At 41.2% G+C, this 22,780-nt stretch overlaps 1 protein-coding gene across 1 annotated transcript in view; it reads right to left on the bottom strand.

Annotated features, from left to right (window-relative positions):
- Positions 1-22,780, bottom strand: part of EDA (ectodysplasin A) — a 196,543-nt gene that overhangs the window by 110,088 nt on the left and 63,675 nt on the right. The window lies entirely within an intron of this gene.

Raw genomic sequence — 22,780 nt, forward strand, 5'->3', positions numbered from 1 at the left:
AAATCTACTCTTGTGCCAGACACGAGCCCTGCCACCACAATACATCTTGTTCTTAATCCATAGTCTATTTTTAAAACATATTTATTGGTTTATTAAACCGAATGGGACTCCAATAAATGTACAATCATTTTAATTACCTCCACATTTTGTTTTCTATAATATTCTTACAATACAGCGTTAGAGATAATCAGACACACAGATGAAAATTGTCTGATGATACTTTCCCCAAGATAAGGATTTGTGCACAGCACTATACAAAAAAATCATCATACTTTTACTTATTATCTTAATGCACAGCTGAGCTAATAACTGTCATCTTGCATTACACCTTTGCTTAGCATAAACGGAGTGTCTCATACAGATACAGTATGAACTGCTCTGTGTCGGATTTCCAGTAGCTGTGAATGGAATCTTAATGCATTTTATAACATTGATAACACTACCTTTTCCTTATTTGCACCAGCTCAATGAGACCACACCCTCTAACGGTCATTTACATTACAAACCTACCTTCAGTTGAAATTGTAAGGTGAAATTAAGGTTATTGGTGCATCTCTTCACACCCTGTATTTTTTTTTTTTAAATATGTGAAAGTGTTATGGGAGAATTACACTTGACATTACTGCAGTCAGCCATTTCGTGTGTCCAGCCACTGCTAGCTGAAAACCAAATACCACCTCACCAGGAATGATCATTAGGGCTCTGAGAGGCAAGGCCAAACAACTGCATGATTGCAGTTTTGCTAATCAGAATGGGAGGATGAGACAGAGTGAATGTACCATGAGAATGAAAGGAATGTTTGGAAAGTAGACCTCGGTTTTAAGGGCCCATCACATACATTTTATTGTTGTTATAACTAAAAATACTTTAATAAGAGATGAGTAATTTGCTGAAATTAGGAGAATCGGTGACCCATTAGGAGTCACTATGAGTTATGTGCTTTGTTTCAGTTATCTATAAAAGATTAAGCAAAATAATACATTTTGGAGCAGTCCAAGGGAGCTCTTCTTCGGGCAAGAAGCTGACACCTGAACTCCCAGTAGCTGGACAAAAGAGGGTCCCCGAAAGCCAAGCTGTTGATCACTTGAAACCATATCAGAATTTAGGTAACTATAATGTTTGGGGAGCTCTGAACCTATTGTGATAGTAAATATGTGTGTGTGCTTGAATAGTTTTAGGTAAAATCACTCTCTTTTGTATCAATTATTTATCTGATGGAGGATCTATGTCCCTGTTGATTTATTCTTGACACCACGGAGTAAAACAGTTAAATTACAACTGCTCTGAATTCAGAAAACCCTGGGTAACAAAAGGATAGTCTTTTCCCCTACCTGTGCCACACCAAACCCATGTCTGAATATTTAAAAAACCTCAAACGCCTACATACAGCATTACCAGAAGCTCAGTAATCATGAGAAGTCCTATAAGAAAACACCTAAGTGAATGTGCAATTGAGGAAAAAGTTCAGAATGGAAATATCGTTTCCATTTCAGATGGAAAAATAGTTAAGACTTTGGCTTCAGGCCAATGCTGGCAATAGAGGTTGTGTTTGGGAGGTGAAGCTGACTGCCCTTAGTGCAGCTCCTAGAAGTATTGTGGCTAAGTAGACAATGCAACTGGAAACATAAGGGGACCAAATACAGCAGCAGAAGCTGCTACATCCTTTAATAGGATGCAGTATATGCTCCTTCCTCATGCTGGCTGCTGGGAAGTTGGCTATAAACCCATTTTCACCCTGCCTGCTCAGGGACGTCTAGCACCATTGTACTAGACTCCCTTGATCCTTGAGCATTGGATGGGAACTCAGAAACCAAGACTGTGTGCTATGCAGCAATGCAGTGGAAAAGAGAAGTTAAATAACCCAAGGCCATAGTATATTAGCTGGTAAAAAAAAATAATAATTCCAGAGTCTCACAGAAATGATTCACAGCATATTTTTCATGGAAAGAATTAGTGTAGCCCTTTATTTGACATTTGTTTAAATAATTATCACGAATAACAGAATTATAGAAGATTAGAGTTGGAACAGACCTCAGGAGGTATCTAGTTTCTATTTGATCTGGAAGTTCCAATTCTAATTTAGACTTCAGGAATACTCACTAATTACTCTGACTTATGAAAAACCTTACAGGGTACGAAGAAGACATCAGGAAAATTTAGCTTGAGATCATTCACAGATGCAAGGAAACAATTATACTTGCATCTATACTTTTAGCTCACCACAAAAAGTATTTAAATATTGCATTGACACATGGTAGGGTTATTTTGCACAAACACATTTGCAAACAGTTAGCTCTGTTGCATACATATGGATGACATCTGCAACTAGAGAAATAACATGTTGTATCAGAATCTGAAATGCCAAGCAAAAATCCTTCATATCAAGATGATACTGTCTCACGATATTTTTCCTCTCTTTCATATAATTAAGATTTTGGTCCACTGATCATTCTTTGCAGGTATGTCCCAGAAATCTAGGGAAAGCTTGGCTTATTAAACAAGGAACCAAGTATTCATTCTTTTAAGACAGGAAATCTACTCTAGTTTTAAATATCAGAGACCATGCTGTGAATGAGAGATTGGTGGAGGATATAAACTGCCAAGAGAAGAATAGAGAAGTATTTCTTGCATGATTGACTATTGATTGGATTTCAAATTAATTTGTTCATATCTATAAAACATCAACCTATAAATCCACACAATAAGGCTCATTAAGATACCCAACAATGTGTGTTTGTCTGTCTTGAAAAATCCATAGTAGCAGATTTTTCACAATATGTAGTGATGAGCTACACCCACATATCTGTGATTATAATCAAGTATCACAATATGCATCACCCTAAATGGAAGCAGAAGCAGCTAGAGGAGAAGACAATATTTCCAGATGAAATTACGAATTTATTGATTACACACACACACACACACACACACACACACACACAGAACACATTTATGTTTTTTTGAGGGAAAGGTGCTGCAATACTCTTGCATTTGCTAAGTCACTATATCACTAAACCAACACTGTATCACTGTTGGAACTCCCACTCTTTTTGCCAAGACAACTGTGGTGTTGTGTGTCCACCAGTGTTCAAGTATTCTTTTTCAGTGCATCAATATGACCCCAGCTGGGTGGCACAATCCCAGTTCTCACCATGAATTTAACTGGCTTCTGAGGGGCTGTCCACACTTAAAATATCAGACTGGCATCAACTTTGCCCCCATGTATCCTTGCCTTAGTTGTAAGATAGGCTAATGCGAGTCCTGTCATAGCAACCAGATTAAGCATTTCAGGTCTACAGCAGTAACACCTGACTGGAATCCACCTTGAGTGAGAGGAAACAGAACAGATGCTGCAATAATAACTCATTCTAATTGCCTCTAGCAAAGAACTAGTGCTAGACTCTGTTATCCTTGCACTGCATTAGGTAGTAAGTGCAAATCCTATTATGCCAATTTGAGTGCTTTGATGTTGTTTTGGCCTGGTGACGAACAATGCGGTTATATGAGCTATTCTGATACCTAGGCAGGTATTTCTTATGTCTAGGTGTTGTTAAATGACTATTACTTGGAAAGAATTCCACTGGTGGTAGGAGGTAGAGTATCATCATGCCTTAATTCTTGCTGCCAGAGCACTCCTGGCATCTGCTGACAGAGCTGCATTGATATCACTGGGGACAAAAACTCAGTGCCTACAGCCCAAGCCATGCCTATAGATCTGCATCAATACCTTTGCACCCTGCTACAGAGCAACGCCACAAAACTGCCCCAAACTTGATATTCTGAAGGACCAGCGTTTTCCACTACTAATAAGGTAGGGGTACAGCATAGGGTGAATTTGGCCTGATGATTACACTCATGTAGATTAATCCCTAGTTTAATTTAGAAGTTAAGTAGAAGACTCCAACTCAGGAAACTATCCCATTCAGATACATCACAAAATACCCAACCAAGGACTCTGCAGTGAGGCATGGATGGAGCGGGACTGAACGTCAGTGCTCATCAGGTTGAATTAACAAATCTGAGGAATCATAGAAAAAGATCTGGAGACACCACTTTTGAAAGGAACAAGAATGCAAAGTATTGATGAGGGATCATCTGCCCCACATAAGACAACTCACCTTTTTATCTCTTTTGTAAGTGAAAGAATCTGAAGCAAATTAATTTGTCCCTTGAGGAAAGAGAGAATATGGTGGAAGCAGCAGCCAAAGGAATTTCCTTGATAGGTCATCAATGAAAAAGGAATGGACTTTGGAGCATAAGGAGCTCCTAAACTCCTTCAACGGAGGCAGAATGAACCACATAAGGTATGGATGTGTGTAGCTGCCTTCAAAGCTCCATAGGCCTTGGAAATTTCTGCCTGGTCTTGCCCTGGGGCTGTGCACCTATGAGTGGTCTGGTAAAACTATACCTTTAAAGAAAATGATCTCTACACATTTCCTCTCCAAGTAAGAGTCATTTAATAAATCTTCAAACCAAAAATCTTCAAAACTGTCTGGTTTCTTTAGATATAATTAATAAATCTTACTTATTCATATGAAGTCCTGTTTCTATGATAAAATATTGAAACCACAGTTAGACCAAATTCATCCCTAAATAAGCAGGTACAATTCCTGCTGACTTCAGCACTTGCTCATTCAATTCTGAATTTGATCCAGAAGAGTCATATCACTAGCAGTGGTCCTTTAGGGCTCACTTTGTAAGTCCATTTGATCTAGCACTTTGTCTATAATCAAGTTTCTGCAAAAACATTTTGGTGTAGTTCTTTTCTCAAAATAGAGACTCCTTTAGAAAAAAAAAAGTTATGTACTTTACTCAGAGGGGATCAGACTGTTGACACCCAAATGAGATACAGGTGTGAAGGAGATATTAATAAATACATCAGGCTAATGCTGAACTTCTTGATCTATTCCACCTGTTAGCATTGGAAGGGGAAAGTAGAAAAACAAGTGTTAGCTTTAGCATGAAAGATAACTCATTTGATTTTTCAATGGGAGCAATTTTATGGGGCTCTTGCCCCAGCTTTTTCTTTTGCAAATGCAATGGAACTGCACAAAAGTAAAGAGCACTTTCCAGGAAACATATTAGTTGAAATGGTGGCAGTACCAAGATCACTGTAAGGCAAGGAGCCTATGTTTGTTTCCATAGACAATGGAAAGAATTAAAGACAAACTCACAAATCTTAAAAAAGCTCCTGCAATTAAGCAATTGCTCCAGCAAAGAGCTTAAGGACATGCTCAACTTTAAGCATGAGTCATTCTATTAAATGAAAAGATCAGGGACTCACAAACTTGAGTGCCAGCAAGGCACCTGGTAACAGAGGATTCACTAACATGTAACCAGAGCTCCTCAGACCAAAATGTGCTCTGTAGACCATAGTTTTATTTATTTATATTTATCTGAAGAAGTTAAGCACCGATCCCATGCTCTAGTTGTCCTTAGCATATACAGCAATTTAATGTGGCTTCCATGATCAGAAACCACCAAGAGATGACCAAAGAAAATACCTTCCTCCGACTACAACAATCTTTACTGTTTCCCCCTCTACTCTTTGTTTCACCAATTTTAGATACTGCCTGTAACAACAGTAGGCAAAATTCTAACAAGTGTGATTACTAAGTTGACTGTGTCCCTCTAAATAGGTTGAAAATAACAAGAACGTTTTGATCAGAGAATAAAGATAACTTCCCCTCTCAATTTCATTTAATTTTCTTTATACCTGTGATACAATAATCCCTAGTATTTACCAATTGTCTACAGATTCTTCTGGAAAAACAAAAACAATCCCAAAACATCAGAATTTCTAATGCAAGCAGTGCGCAGAAAAAAAAAAATCTATTCCCTTACCCTTTACAGCCTGACAAATAAACATGCATACTCGCACATACACACACACTCTCTCTCTCTCATTCTTTCTTCCCGGGCCCTATTTATGTATTATGTAGAAGGAAAAAAAGGACAAATGTGCATATTTATTTATTTGTTTGCAGGCCACTTTAAATATACCACGGAGACCTTACAATGGTAACTCTGCCAGTCACTTAATCTATACACTTTAGACCTTTATGTGCATATTTAGGCACCTACACACAAGCAGACAAATTTTCAGAAGTTTGGGCACTAACAAATCCCACTGAAGCTTAGGGACCAAATGAGTCCGGTTGTGTGGTGTGGACATTAGGGTTCCACCTGATGGATCCTCTTTTTGGCATGCAGTATTGCCAACCCCAAGTACTCTAAAATTATAAGCCACGCCCCTCCCCCCAAAATCATGAGATTTTTAAAAACTAAACCAAGCTCCTTTTTCTTAGTCTTTAGGATGCATAGGGTCATGTTTTCAGGCTTCTATTTGCAACCAGGAAGACTAGGCAATTATCTTTTTTTTTTTTTTTAAATTAAAGCCAAACTTCTTGTGTAGGAGTATAGGCTTCAGGAAAAACATCAAATATTGTGAACTAGCTCCTGCAGTGTGATGTGCACTACACATTACATTGAAGAACTAGGACCAAGTGAGTCAGAATTTATTTATATTGGTAGAAAGAAGGGGAGTCCAGCAAATTATAATAGTCTGGTTATTTAGGGAATATTATGATATTGTGCAGTGGTAATTTTTCAAATGCTTTTCAAATAGCAAATATTCTCATTTTTTGTTTTTATCTCTTATTCTCGTCACTTTCCACTGCCAGATGGAATCAGAGTTGCAGAAATTAATAGATTAAGCCTGATAAGCCTTCCTTCTCCTTGTTTCTCATTCATACAGTCATCTGTGACCTCTGTTACTTGTTCTTAGAAGTCTGCCTTTTTAGAATATGAAATTGAACTTTTTAAAAAAAGACTAATTAATAGTATTTTTTCTTCCTATTAATACTCTTTATAAAAGAAGGTATTTTTATAAAGATGCACAGCATGTTAATAATTAAAAAGCAGCCTAGGCTATATGAAGATGTCTGGCTTATCAAAGTAACTAGAAAGATTGGAGTCACACTTAGAATCATAGAATATCAGGGTTGGAAGGGACCTCAGGAGGTCATCTAGTCCAACCCCCTGCTCAAAGCAGGACCAATCCCCAACTAAATCATCCCAGCCAGGGCTTTGTCAAGCCTGACCTGAAAAACTTCTAAGGAAGGAGATTCCACCACCTCCCTAGGTAACGCATTCCAGTGCTTCACCACCCTCCTAGTGAAAAAGTTTTTCCTAATATCCAACCTAAACCTCCCCCACTGCAACTTGAGACCATTACTCCTTGTTCTGTCATCTGCTACCATTGAGAACAGTCTAAATCCATCCTTGTTGGAACCCCCTTTTAGGTAGTTGAAAGCAGCTATCCAATCCCCCCTCATTCTTCTCTTCCGCAGACTAAACAATCCCAGTTCTCTCAGCCTCTCCTCATAAATCATGTGTTCCAGTCCCTTAATCATTTTTGTTGCCCTCCGCTGGATGTTTTAACAATTTTTCCACATCCTTCTTGTAGTGTGGGGCCCAAAACTGGACACAGTACTCCAGATGAAGCCTCATCAATATCGAATAGAGCAGAACAATCACATCCCTCAATCTACTGGCAATGCCCCTACTTATACATCCCAAAATGCCATTGGCCTTCTTGGCAACAAGGGTACACTGTTGACTCATATCCAGCTTCTCGTCCACTGTAACCCCTAGGTCCTTTTCTGCAGAACTGCTGCCTAGACATTCGGTCCCTAATCTGTAGCAGTGCACGGGATTCTTCCATCCTAAGTGCAGGACTCTGCACTTGTCCTTGTTGAACTTCATCAGATTTCTTTTGTCCCAATCCTCTAATTTGTCTAGGTCCCTCTGTATCCTATCCCTACCTTCCAGTGTATCTACCTCTCCTCCCAGTTTAGTGTCATCGGAAAACTGGCTGAGGGTGCAATCCACACCATCCTCCAGATCATTTATGAAGTTATTGAACAAAACCAGCCCAAGGACCGACCCTTGGGGCACTCCACTTGATACCGGCTGCCAACTAGACATGGAGCCATTGATCACTACCCGTTGAGCCCGACAATCTAGCCAACTTTCTATCCACCTTATAGTTCGTTCATCCAGCCCATACTTCTTTAACTTGCTGGCAAGAATACTGTGGGAGACCGTGTCAAAAGCTTTGCTAAAGTCAAGGAACAACACGTACACTGCTTTCCCCTCATCAACAGAGCCAGTTATCTCGTCACAGAAGGCAATGAGATTAGTCAGGCATGACTTGCCCTTGGTGAATCCATGCTGACTGTTCCTGATCAATTTCCTCTCCTCTAAGTGCTTCAGAATTGATTCCTTGAGGACCTGCTCCATGATTTTTCCAGGGACTGAGGTGAGGCTGACTGGCCTGTAGTTCCCAGGATCCTCCTTCTTCCCTTTTTTAAAGATGGGTATTTCATTAGCCTTTTTCTAATCGAAAGATTTCACAGTAGCTTTTCCTTTGATATTAACATTGTGAGCTTTTGTGATGCAGTATTAAGATAACTACAAAAAGAAAAGGAGTACCCGTGGCACCTTAGACACTAACAAATTTATTAGAGCATAAGCTTTCGTGAGCTACAGCTCACTTCATCGGATGCATCCGATGAAGTGAGCTGTAGCTCACGAAAGCTTATGCTCTAATAAATTTGTTAGTCTCTAAGGTGCCACGGGTACTCCTTTTCTTTTTGCGAATACAGACTAACACGGCTGCTACTCTGAAACCTGTCAAGATAACTACAGTAACAGGTAAATTTTAAAGGCTTTTCATTAAGTGTGGATACAGAATTCTAATGGGAGCGGATTGTTGTGCAAAAGCCAAACCATGTAAAGTCCTTATTCAAACTCAATGCCATAGTTTAGGTATGTACATGTCTCTCTGTTCACTGTAGCAGATAAAGTGCATCAGTCATATTAACATTGATAGTTATCTGTCTAGTTTGTAGAACTATATCAATTTCATGGCTATCACAGATATGAACAACAGAAAACTGACTTCTGTAGAACAAAAAGTTTCAGAGTAGCAGCCGTGTTAGTCTGTGTTCGCAAAAAAGAAAAGGAGTACTTGTGGCACCTTAGAGACCAACAAATTTATTTGAGCATAAGCTTTCGTGAGCTACAGCTCACTTCGGGTTAGTGGTTTCTGCTCATGTTGAATAGTGCACCCTGATTTTACTAAGTAATTGGGAACTGAGAATTAAAGGTCTGCATGACATGGCATATAAATACGTTGGTCTTTTACTTAGGGAATTATGGTTCAACCATAATCAAAAGTTACCTATTTGATTAATTTTACGGCCTAAATAGAGTCACTGATAGACATTTCTACATATCACAAAACTATAAGATGCAAACAAGATTGATTGTATTGGTTCAAGACTAATGTGCATTTCTAAAGCTGTGGGCTAAGCTACCCTGCAAGTGTTACCAGACTTACTTTTCTAAGTGTTACAAATTCCCCAAATTTATACTCTCGCTCAAAAAAAAAAAAAAAAGTGACCACTGGTGATAAAAATAGAAATGCAGAGCAACTAATAAGTTGAAGATCTGCTAAGCATGAATTTATGATTTGATATAACATTAGCAACTGTATTTTGAGATCAATCATTTGAGTTAAATTGTCAAAATCAGGATTACTCTGCTATAAACATGCAGCATTTGGTTGTGGATGCAAGGAGCAATAAAAAACTCTCTTCCTTCATCTGAGTCAAAGGCTACTTTTTCTTTAGGAGGAAAAACTGTATTTTATCGTGTCAAACAAGCAAGGATAGTGTTAGACAAGATGTTGCACGGTACTAATAAACTTCATCCTATGCAACTTCTTAGTAAATGAGGATCCTGTATGCTAGAATAGCCAGATGTTTCTCCTCAGCCATTGCAGTACAGATGGTGCACAGCTGTTTGACAGCTGTTTTTTAACAAGCTCTTTTGCATGATAAAAGTCACTGGAGAAATGTTCATTTCCAGAAAAATTGGAAGTGACTTTGAGTTTCTTTTTTCTTATTTAAAGATTTTTACTGTGTGGTAGAGGAAATATTTTGCATTTCTGTAACACCTTCCATTTCAGTTTATTAACATATAAAAATATTTGGGGCCCTGACCTTTAACTGAATAGGTATACATGGTCCGTAGGATTAGGAGTTAGTTAATTAATCTTCTGAACATCGAATGGTAGTTGACTCCATTTTACAGACAGGAAAACTGAGCCGCAGAAAGGTTAACTCAACTCTGGGGAAGGTAGAGGACAGGTCACACAAAAAAAAAATTATACTTTTTTTTAAACGTAAACAGTATTGCCAGCTCCAGATACAATAAATAAAACAAATAAATAACAAATCATACGGATTTAAATAAACAAGATTTTTTTTTAAATTCTATTCTGTTCAAGCCTTTCAACCATACTACCTATCACTGATTTGTACCTGATCATTTCAGGTTCAAGTGAACACCTAAAAACACAGGCCTTCCTGTTGGCTGCTCTGAGGTGGATTCCACTTATCCTCTTCTAAGGATGTGGAGCACTGCCATTCTATATTTTTCATTCCCCTTCCTCATCACTATCCTGTTAGTCTTCTCTCCCAGTTGCCCTCCCTGCTCCACTCACATTTACCCTCCACACTGCCCTGATCTCTTGCCCCCCGCCACCATATGTTTCCTCCTTTTACCCTTATAGTATCATGCCATCCCCTATTTCCCACTGTCTAGTCCTACCCCTCACTTAATTTTCCCTTCCTGCTCCACATTCCTTTGTGTTTCCTCTCGTTTTCCTGCCCAGTTTCCTAATAAAAGAATCCAGAAAATGACAGCCATCTTTACTAGGGTAAGCTTCATTTCCACAAGGAAAGGACGTCAGGAAATAAAAGGCTTTTTGACTAGAAGCAACCTGTGGCTTCCATTGCAATAAAATTAGGGAGAAACAGGAGCTATTTTGAACAAAGGCATAATTCACAAATTTGATGTCAGAAATTGGGAGTTCATGAGAAACTTAAACCCACCAAATATTGCAAGCCTTGCAATGAAACCAACAGAGCTACCAACTCTGTATAAGTAGACTTCAAACAAAAAAATCCTAAAGAATACATTGCTAATAGTACTCTGTGTTTCAACTAGTTTATCATAGACTTGTGGACTTTAAAGGCAAGACGGGACCATCATCATGATCAAGATCATCTAGTCCAGGGATTGGCAACATTTGGCATGGAGCCCACCAGGGTAAGCCCCCTGGCAGGCCGGGCCGGTTTGTTTATCTGCCGTGTCCGCAGGTTTAGCCGATCACAGCTCCCACTGGCTGCGAGTTATGTATAAGTGTGTGATGAGAGCACTGTGAGGCCAATGATAGAGTCTGAGACAAGGCCTTGGGTGATAGCATAATGCTTTGAAAAAGTGTTCTCTGATGTCCAGGTTGCAGCTCTACAAATATCTTTTAAGGGGACATTGTTCAAGAATGTAATTGATGTCGCCCTGGCCCGCGTTGAGCGGGATCTGATGTCCACGTGGGGTTCTTTGTGATGCAGGTGGTAGCAAGTTTGAATACAGGTAGAGGCCCATTTGGAGCATCTCTGGATCGATATTGTAGAGCCCTTGGAGTGCTCTGCTGTAGAGACAAATAGTCTTGGTGACTTGCAAAATGGTTTTGTTCTGTCCAAGTAGAAGGCTACAGCCCGTCTGATATCTAGCATGTGCAACGTTGCTTCTCGAGAGTCGTTATGTGGCTTGGGATACAAGGCAGGTAAGTGTATGGTTTGGTTAATATGAAAATTTGTAGCCACTCTGGGCAAGAATTTTGGGTGAGGAGGTAACATGATTTTGTCTTTGGTAAATACAGTGTACGATGGTTCAGCCATCAATGCTCCCATTTTGCTGACACGTCTTGCAGACGTGATTGCCACGAGGAATGCGATCTTCATTGACGTATGTAGGAGTAAGCAGGTTGATAGAGGTTTGAAGGCTGGTCTTGTGAGACATTTGAGCACAAGACTGAGATCCCATGGTGGTGAAGGTGGAGTACTTCTGGGTACATGTTCTGTATACCTGATAGAAAGTGCCGTGTAATCGGGTGAGCAAATATTGAAGCCCCTTCTATCTGTTTGTGGAGGGCTGTAATGGCAGCCAGGTATACTTTAATAGAACCTATGGCTAACCCCATTTCCTTCAGTTCTAGTAGGTAGTCTAGGATCATAGAGAGAGGCACCTTGGTCACGTCCATCTGTTTTTGCTGACACCAAAAGGGAGAATCTTCTCCACTTGTGGTGGTATTTCTAGTCGTGAGGTGACGGCTGTTTAGTAATACCTGTTTTACTTTCTCCAAACAGTTCAATTCCCCATGTTGGAACCAGAGAGGAGCCATGCTTTGAGATGGAGTTTCGCTGGGTCTGGATGGAAGGTCAGGCCCTTGCTCCAAGACAGGAGGTCTGTCCAGAAAGGCAGTGGTTGTGTGGCATGGACTGCTAGATGTGAGAGCTACAGAAACCAAGTCTGTCTGGGCCATGTGGTGACAATGAGAATGATGTATGCTCTGTCGAGTCGTATCTTGCAGATGATCCTTGGGATCAGTGGTATCGGCGGGAAGGCATACGAGTGATGCGTTCAATGGGATGAGGAAGGCATCCCCTAATGATCCTGGTGCCAGGTCTGCCCTGGAGCAAAATAGTGGACATTTCTGATTTGTCACTGAGGCGAAAAGGTCGATTACTGGGTGATCCCATTTTTGGAATATAGTGCTGAGAACACTGTCGTGGATTTTCCACTCATGTTCCTGTGAGAAGTGCCTGCTGAGGTTATCAGCTGTAGTGTTTTGGCACCCTGGTAGGTATGATGCTATGATGTTTATATTGTTGTGGATGCAGAAGTTCCATAAATTCATAGCTTCTACGCATAGCGAGTGAGACCTGGCTCCTCCTCGGCAATTGATGTAAAACATGCATGCCACGTTGTCGGTGAGAATAGAGATTGAGGTTTCTTGTATGAGTGGGAGGAAGTGTTGGCATACATTGTGTACCAAGTGAAGTTCCAGGAGATATATGTCAGGTTTCTGTCACAGACCACTTGCCTTGTACATTGTGGTGACCCAAGTGGGTGCACCAACCTATCAGGGAGGCATCTGTTGTAATAGTCACTGATGGGAGGTCTTGTTGAAAGGGAATCCCGGAGCATACATTCCCTGGCTGTGTCCACCATTGTAGGGAGAGGATAACCCTTGGTGGTAGTGTCACACATCTGCTGAGATAGTGTTTGCTGGGTGCATAGACCATGCTCAACCAGTGCAGCAGACAGTACATATGGAGTCTGGCATACTTTACTACGAAAGTCGTAGCTGCCATATGTCCCAGAATCTGAAGGCATGTCCTCACTGAAGTTTGTGGGCTGATGGTCATCATGGAAATAAGATTGGTCAACGTAGTGAATCTGTGGTTTGGCAATATTGCTTTGGCTTGTATGGAGTCTAGGTTGGCTCTGATAAACTCCAATCGCTGGCTTGGTTCCAGGGTGGATTTCTTTTCGTTTATCTGTAGACCTAGCTGGTAAAACAGGTCTAATGTAGTCTTCAGCATGCCTACCATTTCTTGTCGATTGGCACCCTTGAGAAGGCAATCGCCCAAATAGGGGAAGATGATGACTCCTTTTGCATTGTAAATGTGCTGCTACTACCGTCAGCTTTTTTGAGAATACATGGGGAGCAGTGGACAGTCCGAAGGGAAGGACCCTGTTTTGGTAGTGGTTGGGCCCTACTGTGAACTGCAGGAACTGTCTGTGGGCAGAATGTACTGTAATACTGAAGTATGCATCTTGGAGGTCGAGGGCTGCAAACCAGTCCCCCCCATCTAGTGCTGGGATTATTGTGGCCAGGGGACCATTTTGAACTTGTGGTTGCATACGAACCTGTTGAGTTTTTGGAAATCTAAGACAGGTCTCCATCCTCCTGCTTTCTTCTCTGTCAGGAAATATTTGAAATAAAAACTCCTCCCTTGGTATTGATGTGGTACTGGTTCTACAGCACCCAGCAGCAGGAGGCGGTCTACTTCTTGTTGCAGAAGGTGCTCGTGAGAGGAGTCGGGGGAGGGATGGGGAAGGGGGGAGGGTAGGTGAGGTGGCTGTGAAAGGAATGGTGTAGCCAGATTGTATGATCACCAAAACCCATTATCTGTGGTTATGGTGTAAAGTGAGGGCGTTTGTCAGGCAGTGGGTGTATGCCTAGTGTACGCAGCATCACTCGGGAGGCCTTCACGGTATGGAGGACGTCATCTGTTTGATACAAGAATAGTTTATCCCTATCAAAGGGGAGATCCTCCACTTTTAGCTGTAGTTCTTTTGGAATTCCCGAAGCCTGCAACCATGATGTTCTTCTCATAACCACAGCTGTTGCAGTTGTTCGGGCAGCTGTGTCCACTACATCCATTGAGGCTTGCAGCGCTGTGCGGGATATTAACTGACCCTCATTGATAATGGCGTTGAGTTGAGGATGTTTATACTTGGGGAGGTTCTCACAAGCTCTTCTATTTTACTATAGTTAGAGTAGTCGTAATTTGCTAGTAGAGCAGAATAGTTGGCAACTCTAAGCAGAAGGGTGGCTGACAAGTAAACTTTCCACCCAAAGAGGTCCAGTCTCTTGCGTTCTTTATCTTTCAGTGAGGAGCAGAAATGAGGCTGTTTTCTGCGCTGATTAGCAGCTTCTACTACCAGAGAGCAGGCTTGAGGGAGTGAAAACAAAAATTCCATGCCTTTGGCTGAAACCAAGTATTTCCTGTCAGCCCTTTTGTTGGTGGGTGGTGCCAATGCCGGTGTTTGCCATATTACCTCCGCAGGCTCCATTATAGCCTCATCCATGGGGAGGGCAATCTTGGTTGATGATGCCGGTTGTAAGATTTTTAACAACTTATGTTGTTTCTCCTGCACCTCATGTGAGGCAATTTCTTGGCTGTTTGCTACTCTTTTGAAGAGTTCTTGGAACTGTTTCAGGTCATCTGATGCTGTAGGGGTAGACAGCATCACCACTTCGTCTGGTGCGGAAGATGAGTGTGGGGAGGTGGTGAATCACACAGGTCTGCCTGTGATAGTATCTCTTCCTCTTCTATCTCTGTCTCAGGGGGGTTAGAGGTTTCTCTGTGTGGTAATGATGGGTGTACTCTGGAACCTCTTGTGGCTGGGGAAGGGGGGCCAGAGTAGGGGTTCTGGTATGTGGGCCAAGGACCCCATTGTGGCCATTGCATGGGGTAAAGTGGCAATGGGTAAGGCCAGTCCTGTGCATGCCAGGGCTGGGAATGCTCAGAGGGATGAGGCTTAGGCTTCACACAGTGTTCCATGTAGGTCTCGTCTGTGATGGGGATGAACGTTGAGAGGAGAAGTTGTTGTCCTGCGTGTCTCCTTCCTTGCCATTATGCATGGAGAGTGGTGCAGGAGATGAAGGATGGTACCGTGCTACGTAGCTCAGGGAGTGTTCGGTGCGCAGTGGTGACTGCGGTGCCAAAGAAACCACTAGGTCATCAGTATGCAGAAGTTGCACTGGTCCCACCTTGGGGTTACGGTTGACTGCTGGAGCACTGACTGGTGCCGGATTTGGTTTGTTAGCTGGCATCAAGTCTTGGGTCGGTGCCGGTGGCGGCAGCAGCATTGATTGTGGTGCCACTGCCTGAGCCGCGCTCTGCACCGAGGTAGTCAGTGCCATGGAGCAGACTTGATGTCTCAACTCCGGTGCCGCGCATTGGGGTTCAGCAGGGGTCCACTGAAGGACAGTCCCGGAGAAGCCCGGTGCCTCATAAGTGCTCACTCTGGATGAGTGGAGCACTGAGGGTAAAGATCTCGCTGGGGAAGCTCTCTTTTTCTGAGAGACCCTTGCTTGAGAGGTCGAGGCTCTCTTCCTGACAGTTTTGGAAGACGGAACCTTATCAGAGCTCAGGGATCTCAGTTTATGAGACTCCCCGAAGGACATCTCTTGCAGAGGTTGGAGGGATTTCTCCAGCAGAAGCATTTTCAAGCAGAGATCCCTGTCACATCTTGCCCTTGTTGTTAAAGTGGTGCAATGTATGCATTTCTGGGAGATATGAATTTCTCGCAGACAGTGAATGCAAGATGTGTGGCCGTCAGAGACCGGCATTGATTCATGGCAGGAGTCTCACTTTTTGAATCCTGTTGAGCTCAGCATAACTGCAGTTAAGTCTCTCCCCACTCTCGATAGATGAGGGTGGGAGTTAATTGTAATGGTAAACTGTAGAAACTATTCCCAAACAGGGAATTAAGCCGAGAAAAAGTAGTTTTTTGTTTTTGTGTTTTTTGGTAAAGAAAAACCTCTAAGAGGAACTAACAAAACTATGTAACCAAGTATAGACTAATAAGTTCCTATGTAACTTGTAACTCCTCCCCCCCCCCCGAAAGTAGCAAGGAGAGCACTGCTGCAGAGCGCCGTCTGCAGCAGAGGATGGTTGAGAAGGAACTGAGGAGACGGTAGGGGGTGCGCGCTACAGGAGGTGCCAACGGCTGCACGAGACTACTCCCGTGTGCACTCTTCCTCCAACCGTGTACTGCAGCGAGAAATCTCCTATCTCCAGTGCAGGGACGCACTGACACCTAGCGTGGAGCACCAACAAGGACACCACTCAAAGAAGAAGCTAAATTTATATTCTAGAAGGATACAATTATTTACCACTCTAAATAATGAATGACAAAGCACAATATGGTAATAAAAGTAAAAATGATAATTATTCCTGCTGGGATAGGTTAGGTATTTTAGAACTCACTACTCAAAGAATTAAATTTAAGCCTAAGAGAAAAATAAAATTATGAAATGCACAAACCAATCACAAAATTAAAACAATACTACAATGCTTAATTATCTTTGAAAGAATAAAATTACAAGGAATATATGTGTATTGCAGATTTCAACAGGAAGTACCATGAAGTAATAGCAACAACAATAACACGTGTGTGTGTGTGTGTGTGTGTGTGAGCGCGTGTTGGGGGAAGAGAGAGAGAGAGAGAAAGAGAGCGTGTGTGTGCGCGTGTGTGAGAGAGCATGTGTGTGTGTGCACGTGTGTGAGTGAGTGTGAGTGAGTGAGCGAGCGTGTGTTGGGGGGCAGTATATGTATGCCTGAGTGAGTGTGACAGCACGCTGTCTCTTTAAGCAGAACACTCACCAGCCTCAATGCTCGTTCAGACAAAACCAGTCATTGGCAGCACCCTCCCCTGACCCAGAGGAAGCAGCACGTACAGGCTCCCCCAGTCAACTCCTCAGCAAAGAGACCAGGTACGCAGGCGGTGGGATACCCTGACATCACATTTCAGGAAAGATGTGGACAAATTGAAGAAAATCCAGGAGAAGAGCAACAGAAATGATTAAAGGTTGAGAAAACATGATTTATGAAGGAAGATTGAAAAAAACTGGGTTTGTTTAGTCTGGAAAAGAGAAAAGGATGAGGAGGGACATGATAATTTTCAAAGTACATAAAAGGTTGTTACGAGGAGGGAGAAGAATTGTTCTTCTTAACTACTGAAGACAGGACAAGAAGCAGTGGGCTTAAATTGCAGCAAGGGAGGTTTAGGTTGGACATTAGGAAAAACTTTTTGTCAGGGTGGTTAAGCACTGGAATAAATTGCCTAGGGAGGTTGTGGACCCTCTATCCTTGGAGATTTTTAAGAGCAGGTTAGACAAACACCTGTCAGGGACAGTCTAGATAATACTTTTGTCCAGTCTCCTGCACTCATGGCAGGACTGATGATCTCCCGAGGTCCCTTCCAGTCCTATGATTCATATGGGTTAGAGATAACATTAACAGACATTAGCTATTAATGAAGTGTATAGTTATTGAAACATATCAAGGTTAAGGTTGTAATGAGATGGATTAACTTGTTATGGTGCACACAATTTCTTCACTGGTTGAAAGACTGACCCAAATTAAAACTGGAGAGTAACCTGATGATAATTCTAGGTGAACAGGGGCTCCAAGAGGAGTCCTCTCTTTCCCCCAGCATGTTTCCATACCCTCCTAAGTGTATTCTCCCCTCAACAACTTTTTTCCTCATTAGCAAGCCACTGAGACTGCAGCTACTTCCCCTCCTCAACAGCCCTATGCTGGCTTGACACCTGCAGGGGACAGTGAGCACAGGGGAAGAGAAACAGTCTGCTTGACCTCACTGTTGCTGTCACCTGAAGAAATCCTGATCAGTCTCTGCTTCACTGATAGGTGCACAAGAGACACTTTTGTTGAACAAGCATACAGCACAAAAATAAAAAAGAAAATCTCATGCAGTGATTTCAAATGATTTTTTTTCAGGATTTAAATGAATTAAGACAAAAGTGCCAGTCACTATAGAGAGAAAGCCCGATATTCTGGTGGTCCCTGGTAGCAACACCATATTTTGTGTTGTGTTGTAAAATGGGGTAGAAATGCAGGTTTTTCTGCTAAAAGTAAGGAGGCCAATATATGTGAAATTTCTCCAAATGTTAAACGCAAAGTACTTTTGATTACTTTTAATAATTTTTTAATAGCAAGTCCTTAAAATTAGGCTATAGCTAAAGTTTGTCCTTGGCAGTTTGAACATTCATTGTTGACTATAGTCTTTCTATATAAAAGTTTGTAGAGAGATGAATCCTGAGTAGACCTAGTGCACAGTATAGGTTCTTTTAAAATGTATTTAGGGTCATTTATAACCATTATTCATCATAAGAAAGTTTATGCACTAATGACAAATTAAATTTTTATCAAATAAAGTAATTTATGTATCTTGGATAAAAACTATCAGCAACTACACTTTTCTGTCAGATTTTATTCTGCAAGACAGAAGGTTTTAAAGCCTTCTCTGTTATAAAAAATGTCCCCACACTTTGACTAATCTTATGTAATGCAATGTCTCTGGGTGGATCATCAGCAGTGGGGATTAAAACTGGGTCCCTTAGATCTAAAAAGTGTGAACCTCTACTGCCTGAGATCAAAAGACCCAGCTCTGTTAACTTTAAGCCGGTCACAAACTCAAACTTTTGTGCAGCCCATCCACTAGAGAGCCACACTGTAAATTTGCTTTATGTTTCCACTTCTGCATTTAAAAAAACCCTAGAAAACTAATATACCGCCCTGTGGTGTCATTTTCTATGTTATCCCCTCCCAACACAAAATACTACACCAAACATCCCCACTCAGTAGTGTTACAAGGGGTAAAGTGGAACGGGGCAGAGTTAAGGTTGCAGCATGTGCTATATCATAATTGTGGTAACAAGGTGTGTGCAGGTGGGTGGAAAAGAAGGTACGGTTAACTTGGCATGTCCTTGCTTTTGTGGGTTTGTCGGGTATACTGTGTGCATAGCAAACCTACCCTCTACAAGGGTTTTCTATATTAATCTATTGTATTTGAAAAATAGTATATGATTATATTATTGTAATGCATATGCACAAGGGAGCAGAAGTAGTGTATACATCCTGGAATCTGTTGTGTGTGCCACTAGGACGCAAAAAATTCTGGGGAATTCTTCCTGAGGGGTGGATGTAAGCACAGAAACAGGACAAAGATGTGATCTGTTCCCATTTGCTATGGAGTTGGGGAACACTTCACTATGAAAACTGTGATAAATGGAAGGGAATGCAAATATCCTATCTAGATTTTTATATGGTCCCCAATCAACAAAGCACCTGAGCATCTATTCTATCATGATTTTAGATCACTGGGCTGCTGTCTTGTTTAGTTTTACCAAAACCACAGGGAACACTCTTCAAGACTGAGTTAAACACAATATGATCTTTACCCAATACTATATAGTGGTTCTGAGTTTTACATGTCAGTTTTGCCTTCACAAGCATAGAAGTCACCAGCTTACCTTGCAAAAACCCACAACTAACGTGCAGGAGAGATCATCACACAACTGATATTGCAATAAATAAAAATCAAGAAAAATGCATTTTGACAAAGATTTTGGACAAACAAGCAGCACAATAATCATTACCTGATTCAGTGAACCTAGATTTCTTGACACAATAGATAACGGATGGGGGGTAGAAACAATCAATAGTGCCAACTCAAAGTATGCCCTATGATCAGATGCAAAGTGTGCAGTCTTTGCTTTTGAAACCTGTGCTTTTCAAGATTTGGACACAATTCATGTTTTGCAGTCCTAGTAAAACAGCAAAGTAAACTTCAGGAATCCTGTAGCAGTATTGAACTAGAAAGCTACTGAAGGACAAAATTATAAGTTTACATCCAAGAAACCTGTTAATTTCTTTTTTCCAGATTGACAAATTGCTGCTTTCAATACAGAATGTACTATCAATAACACCACTGTTAAGACACTTCTACAAATGAAACCGCACATAGCACACTTTTATTGCTTTCATCTTTATTGTCACCAGTGTGAACAGTTCATTGAAAAAACAAGCAAAAAATGAGTTTTAATTAGTGTTGGATAGCTCCCAGTAGCCTTAATAATGAATTAAAATAGGGTTTCATGAGGATATTCAGACAGTATGTTTTTTCAAGTAATATTAATGATTATTTCTTGATAACAAGGGCTTATAATCTCACATATATTAGTTTGGCCTTCAGTTTGTACAGTACTCAGCATATTGAGAATGCTCAGTAAATAGCCAATCCGTTTTCCATGCTAGTAATTACAAATTCTGTTTATTTCATGTAATTTATTTCTCTAACATTTTATAAAATTCATGTTAGGAAACTGAAAACAATTTTGTCTATATATTTTGTCTTTCAGAGTTTGAAAAGTTTACTGTATCCCATTAGGCTTTTTTGTATCAAAACCATTCATATAAATGGTGTGAATCCGGTCATACGATATTAATTGGAATCTGTCATATTTTTGACTGATGCATGTACTACTGATTAGAAAGGATGACAGGGATATTTGAAAAGGTAGGAAAATCTTGGAAAATCTTAGAAAACAATTTAACTGATTAAAAGAATGAAGATGGGAAATGCGTATAATATAAAAATACACCAAGCCAAAAAGCAATGAATTTCCAGCCAAAGAACAAACTATTTTGAAAAGGATATGAAGGTCTAATGTCTGAATTGGCTCTAGATCATCGAGCCACTGGAATGAAACTAGAGTGTGTGGATGGGTGTCATTTTTGTGACTGACCTTTAGTTTACACACTCGTAAATAAATGCTTAAACTTTTTAGATTACTCGCTACCCCCAACTCTTAAAAAAAATCTCTAGGGGCAAGGACTGCCAACTTGTCTTTGGAGAATGGTATGCAGACCCCAGCTTTGGCTATCGGGACCTTCTAATTGTAACTGACAGAGCCATAGAGCATGAAGCTGGTGTTGTATGTGGCATGACAGATAAGGCCAAAACAAGGTCTTCGCCAGGTTTGACTGCTTGTCTCTGATCACTAGGGAGCTGCTTAGTTTCTGTAGCATAAGCAGTGAAAAACAAAGCTTACAGAGAAACCTCAGAGGATCTGGATGTCCTCTATAGAGAAACCTATATTCTTTTGTCTAGAGTCCTTGAGTGTCTCCCCCATTTCCATGAGAATAGTATGTCTCTTAGCTGCATCAGAGATAGCTACATCCACTTTGAAACTCTGTGAAAGTCTCTACATCCTTTCTCAGAAATAAATAAAAGAAAATAAAGCACCTAACAGATTGATAAAGTCAGGGAAATGTCACTCACTATCCACCAAATCCTTCATGTATATGCACACCCACAAAGAGCTGGGAGTTTGAAGAGCATGTATGAACTAGAAAATGCTGGATCTTCTGGGACTGTTTCTGCCAACTTCTATTCCTCCAGTTTAAATACTTATGCAATCCTAGAAGTTAAGGGCAGCAAGTCTTTTTTGACTTAGCAAAACTTCCCCCTTATGTGATGGTAATCTGGGCCATCCTGCCCCTTCTCTAGTTCACATCTTTCCATTGGATTTTATCATCCTCAAGGGGTTCATCATCGTCTCCACAAAAAATACCCCAAAAATTCAGCTCCCAAATATGCTAGTCATCTGAAAAGGCACTCAGATATTCTTTCTAGTCCCTTTCTCTGGGCTGAAGGAATCCTATTCCCTTTAAATGATAAATCTGCATCTTATTATAAACCTAGAATGCAGAGTCTAACGTATACTGGATTTTAGTCAGTTTTTCTTCCGGTGAGTACTTATGCTTGGACTGTTCCAGTGCACCAAGAGTTCAAGTGGGAAACTTCTTTGGACAGGACACATCTTGATGGCTGAAACTTATAAGAGATGCAGAGTATGTCTGAATGGGGCCGAGGGTTGTGGTGGTGGAAGATAACATTTTGTTCATTTTCCTCTTGCCTCTGGCATGGCCCCATGTTGCTCCAGTCCCTGTGGCAATGTATCAGAAGCTGGCCTGCCACTTACCAGTGCTGAAGCCAACAGAAAGAATGGCCTCTTTGATCATCAACAGAGTTGCTTCTGCAGAAGACACTAGACTGGCCCAAAGTAATGTGTTCAGTTACTATGGTGATAATATAAACACACCAGAGATGCTTTAGACTCACCCAAAGTACTGTTCCATGAGATTAGGGTGAGTAGTTGGAATGTCACTAGTTCTTCTTGTCAATAGAATAGACTGAGTGGGCTGGATTTCATGTTAGAGATTGGGTACCATACTACCTGTCTGGAGACAGCTAAGACAAGTGAACCCTGGACAGGTTGCCCAACAGACCAGTGAAAGCAACAGGGAGAGCACTGAGAAGGAGAACTTCTGGGTTTCTTAGAGGACAGTCTTTTGGGGGGTTAGGGGGAAAGTGGGAGAAAAGCCTAAGTGCAGAGATGCAGTGAGTCTGCTCTTCTCACAGTTGATCATGAAAGAGCCTACAACACTTAGCTTTGTTAGACCCTTGTAGCGTGGGCAGC

This window comes from Dermochelys coriacea, chromosome 9, assembly GCF_009764565.3.
Source record: "Dermochelys coriacea isolate rDerCor1 chromosome 9, rDerCor1.pri.v4, whole genome shotgun sequence".
NCBI classification, from domain to species: Eukaryota; Metazoa; Chordata; order Testudines; family Dermochelyidae; genus Dermochelys; species Dermochelys coriacea.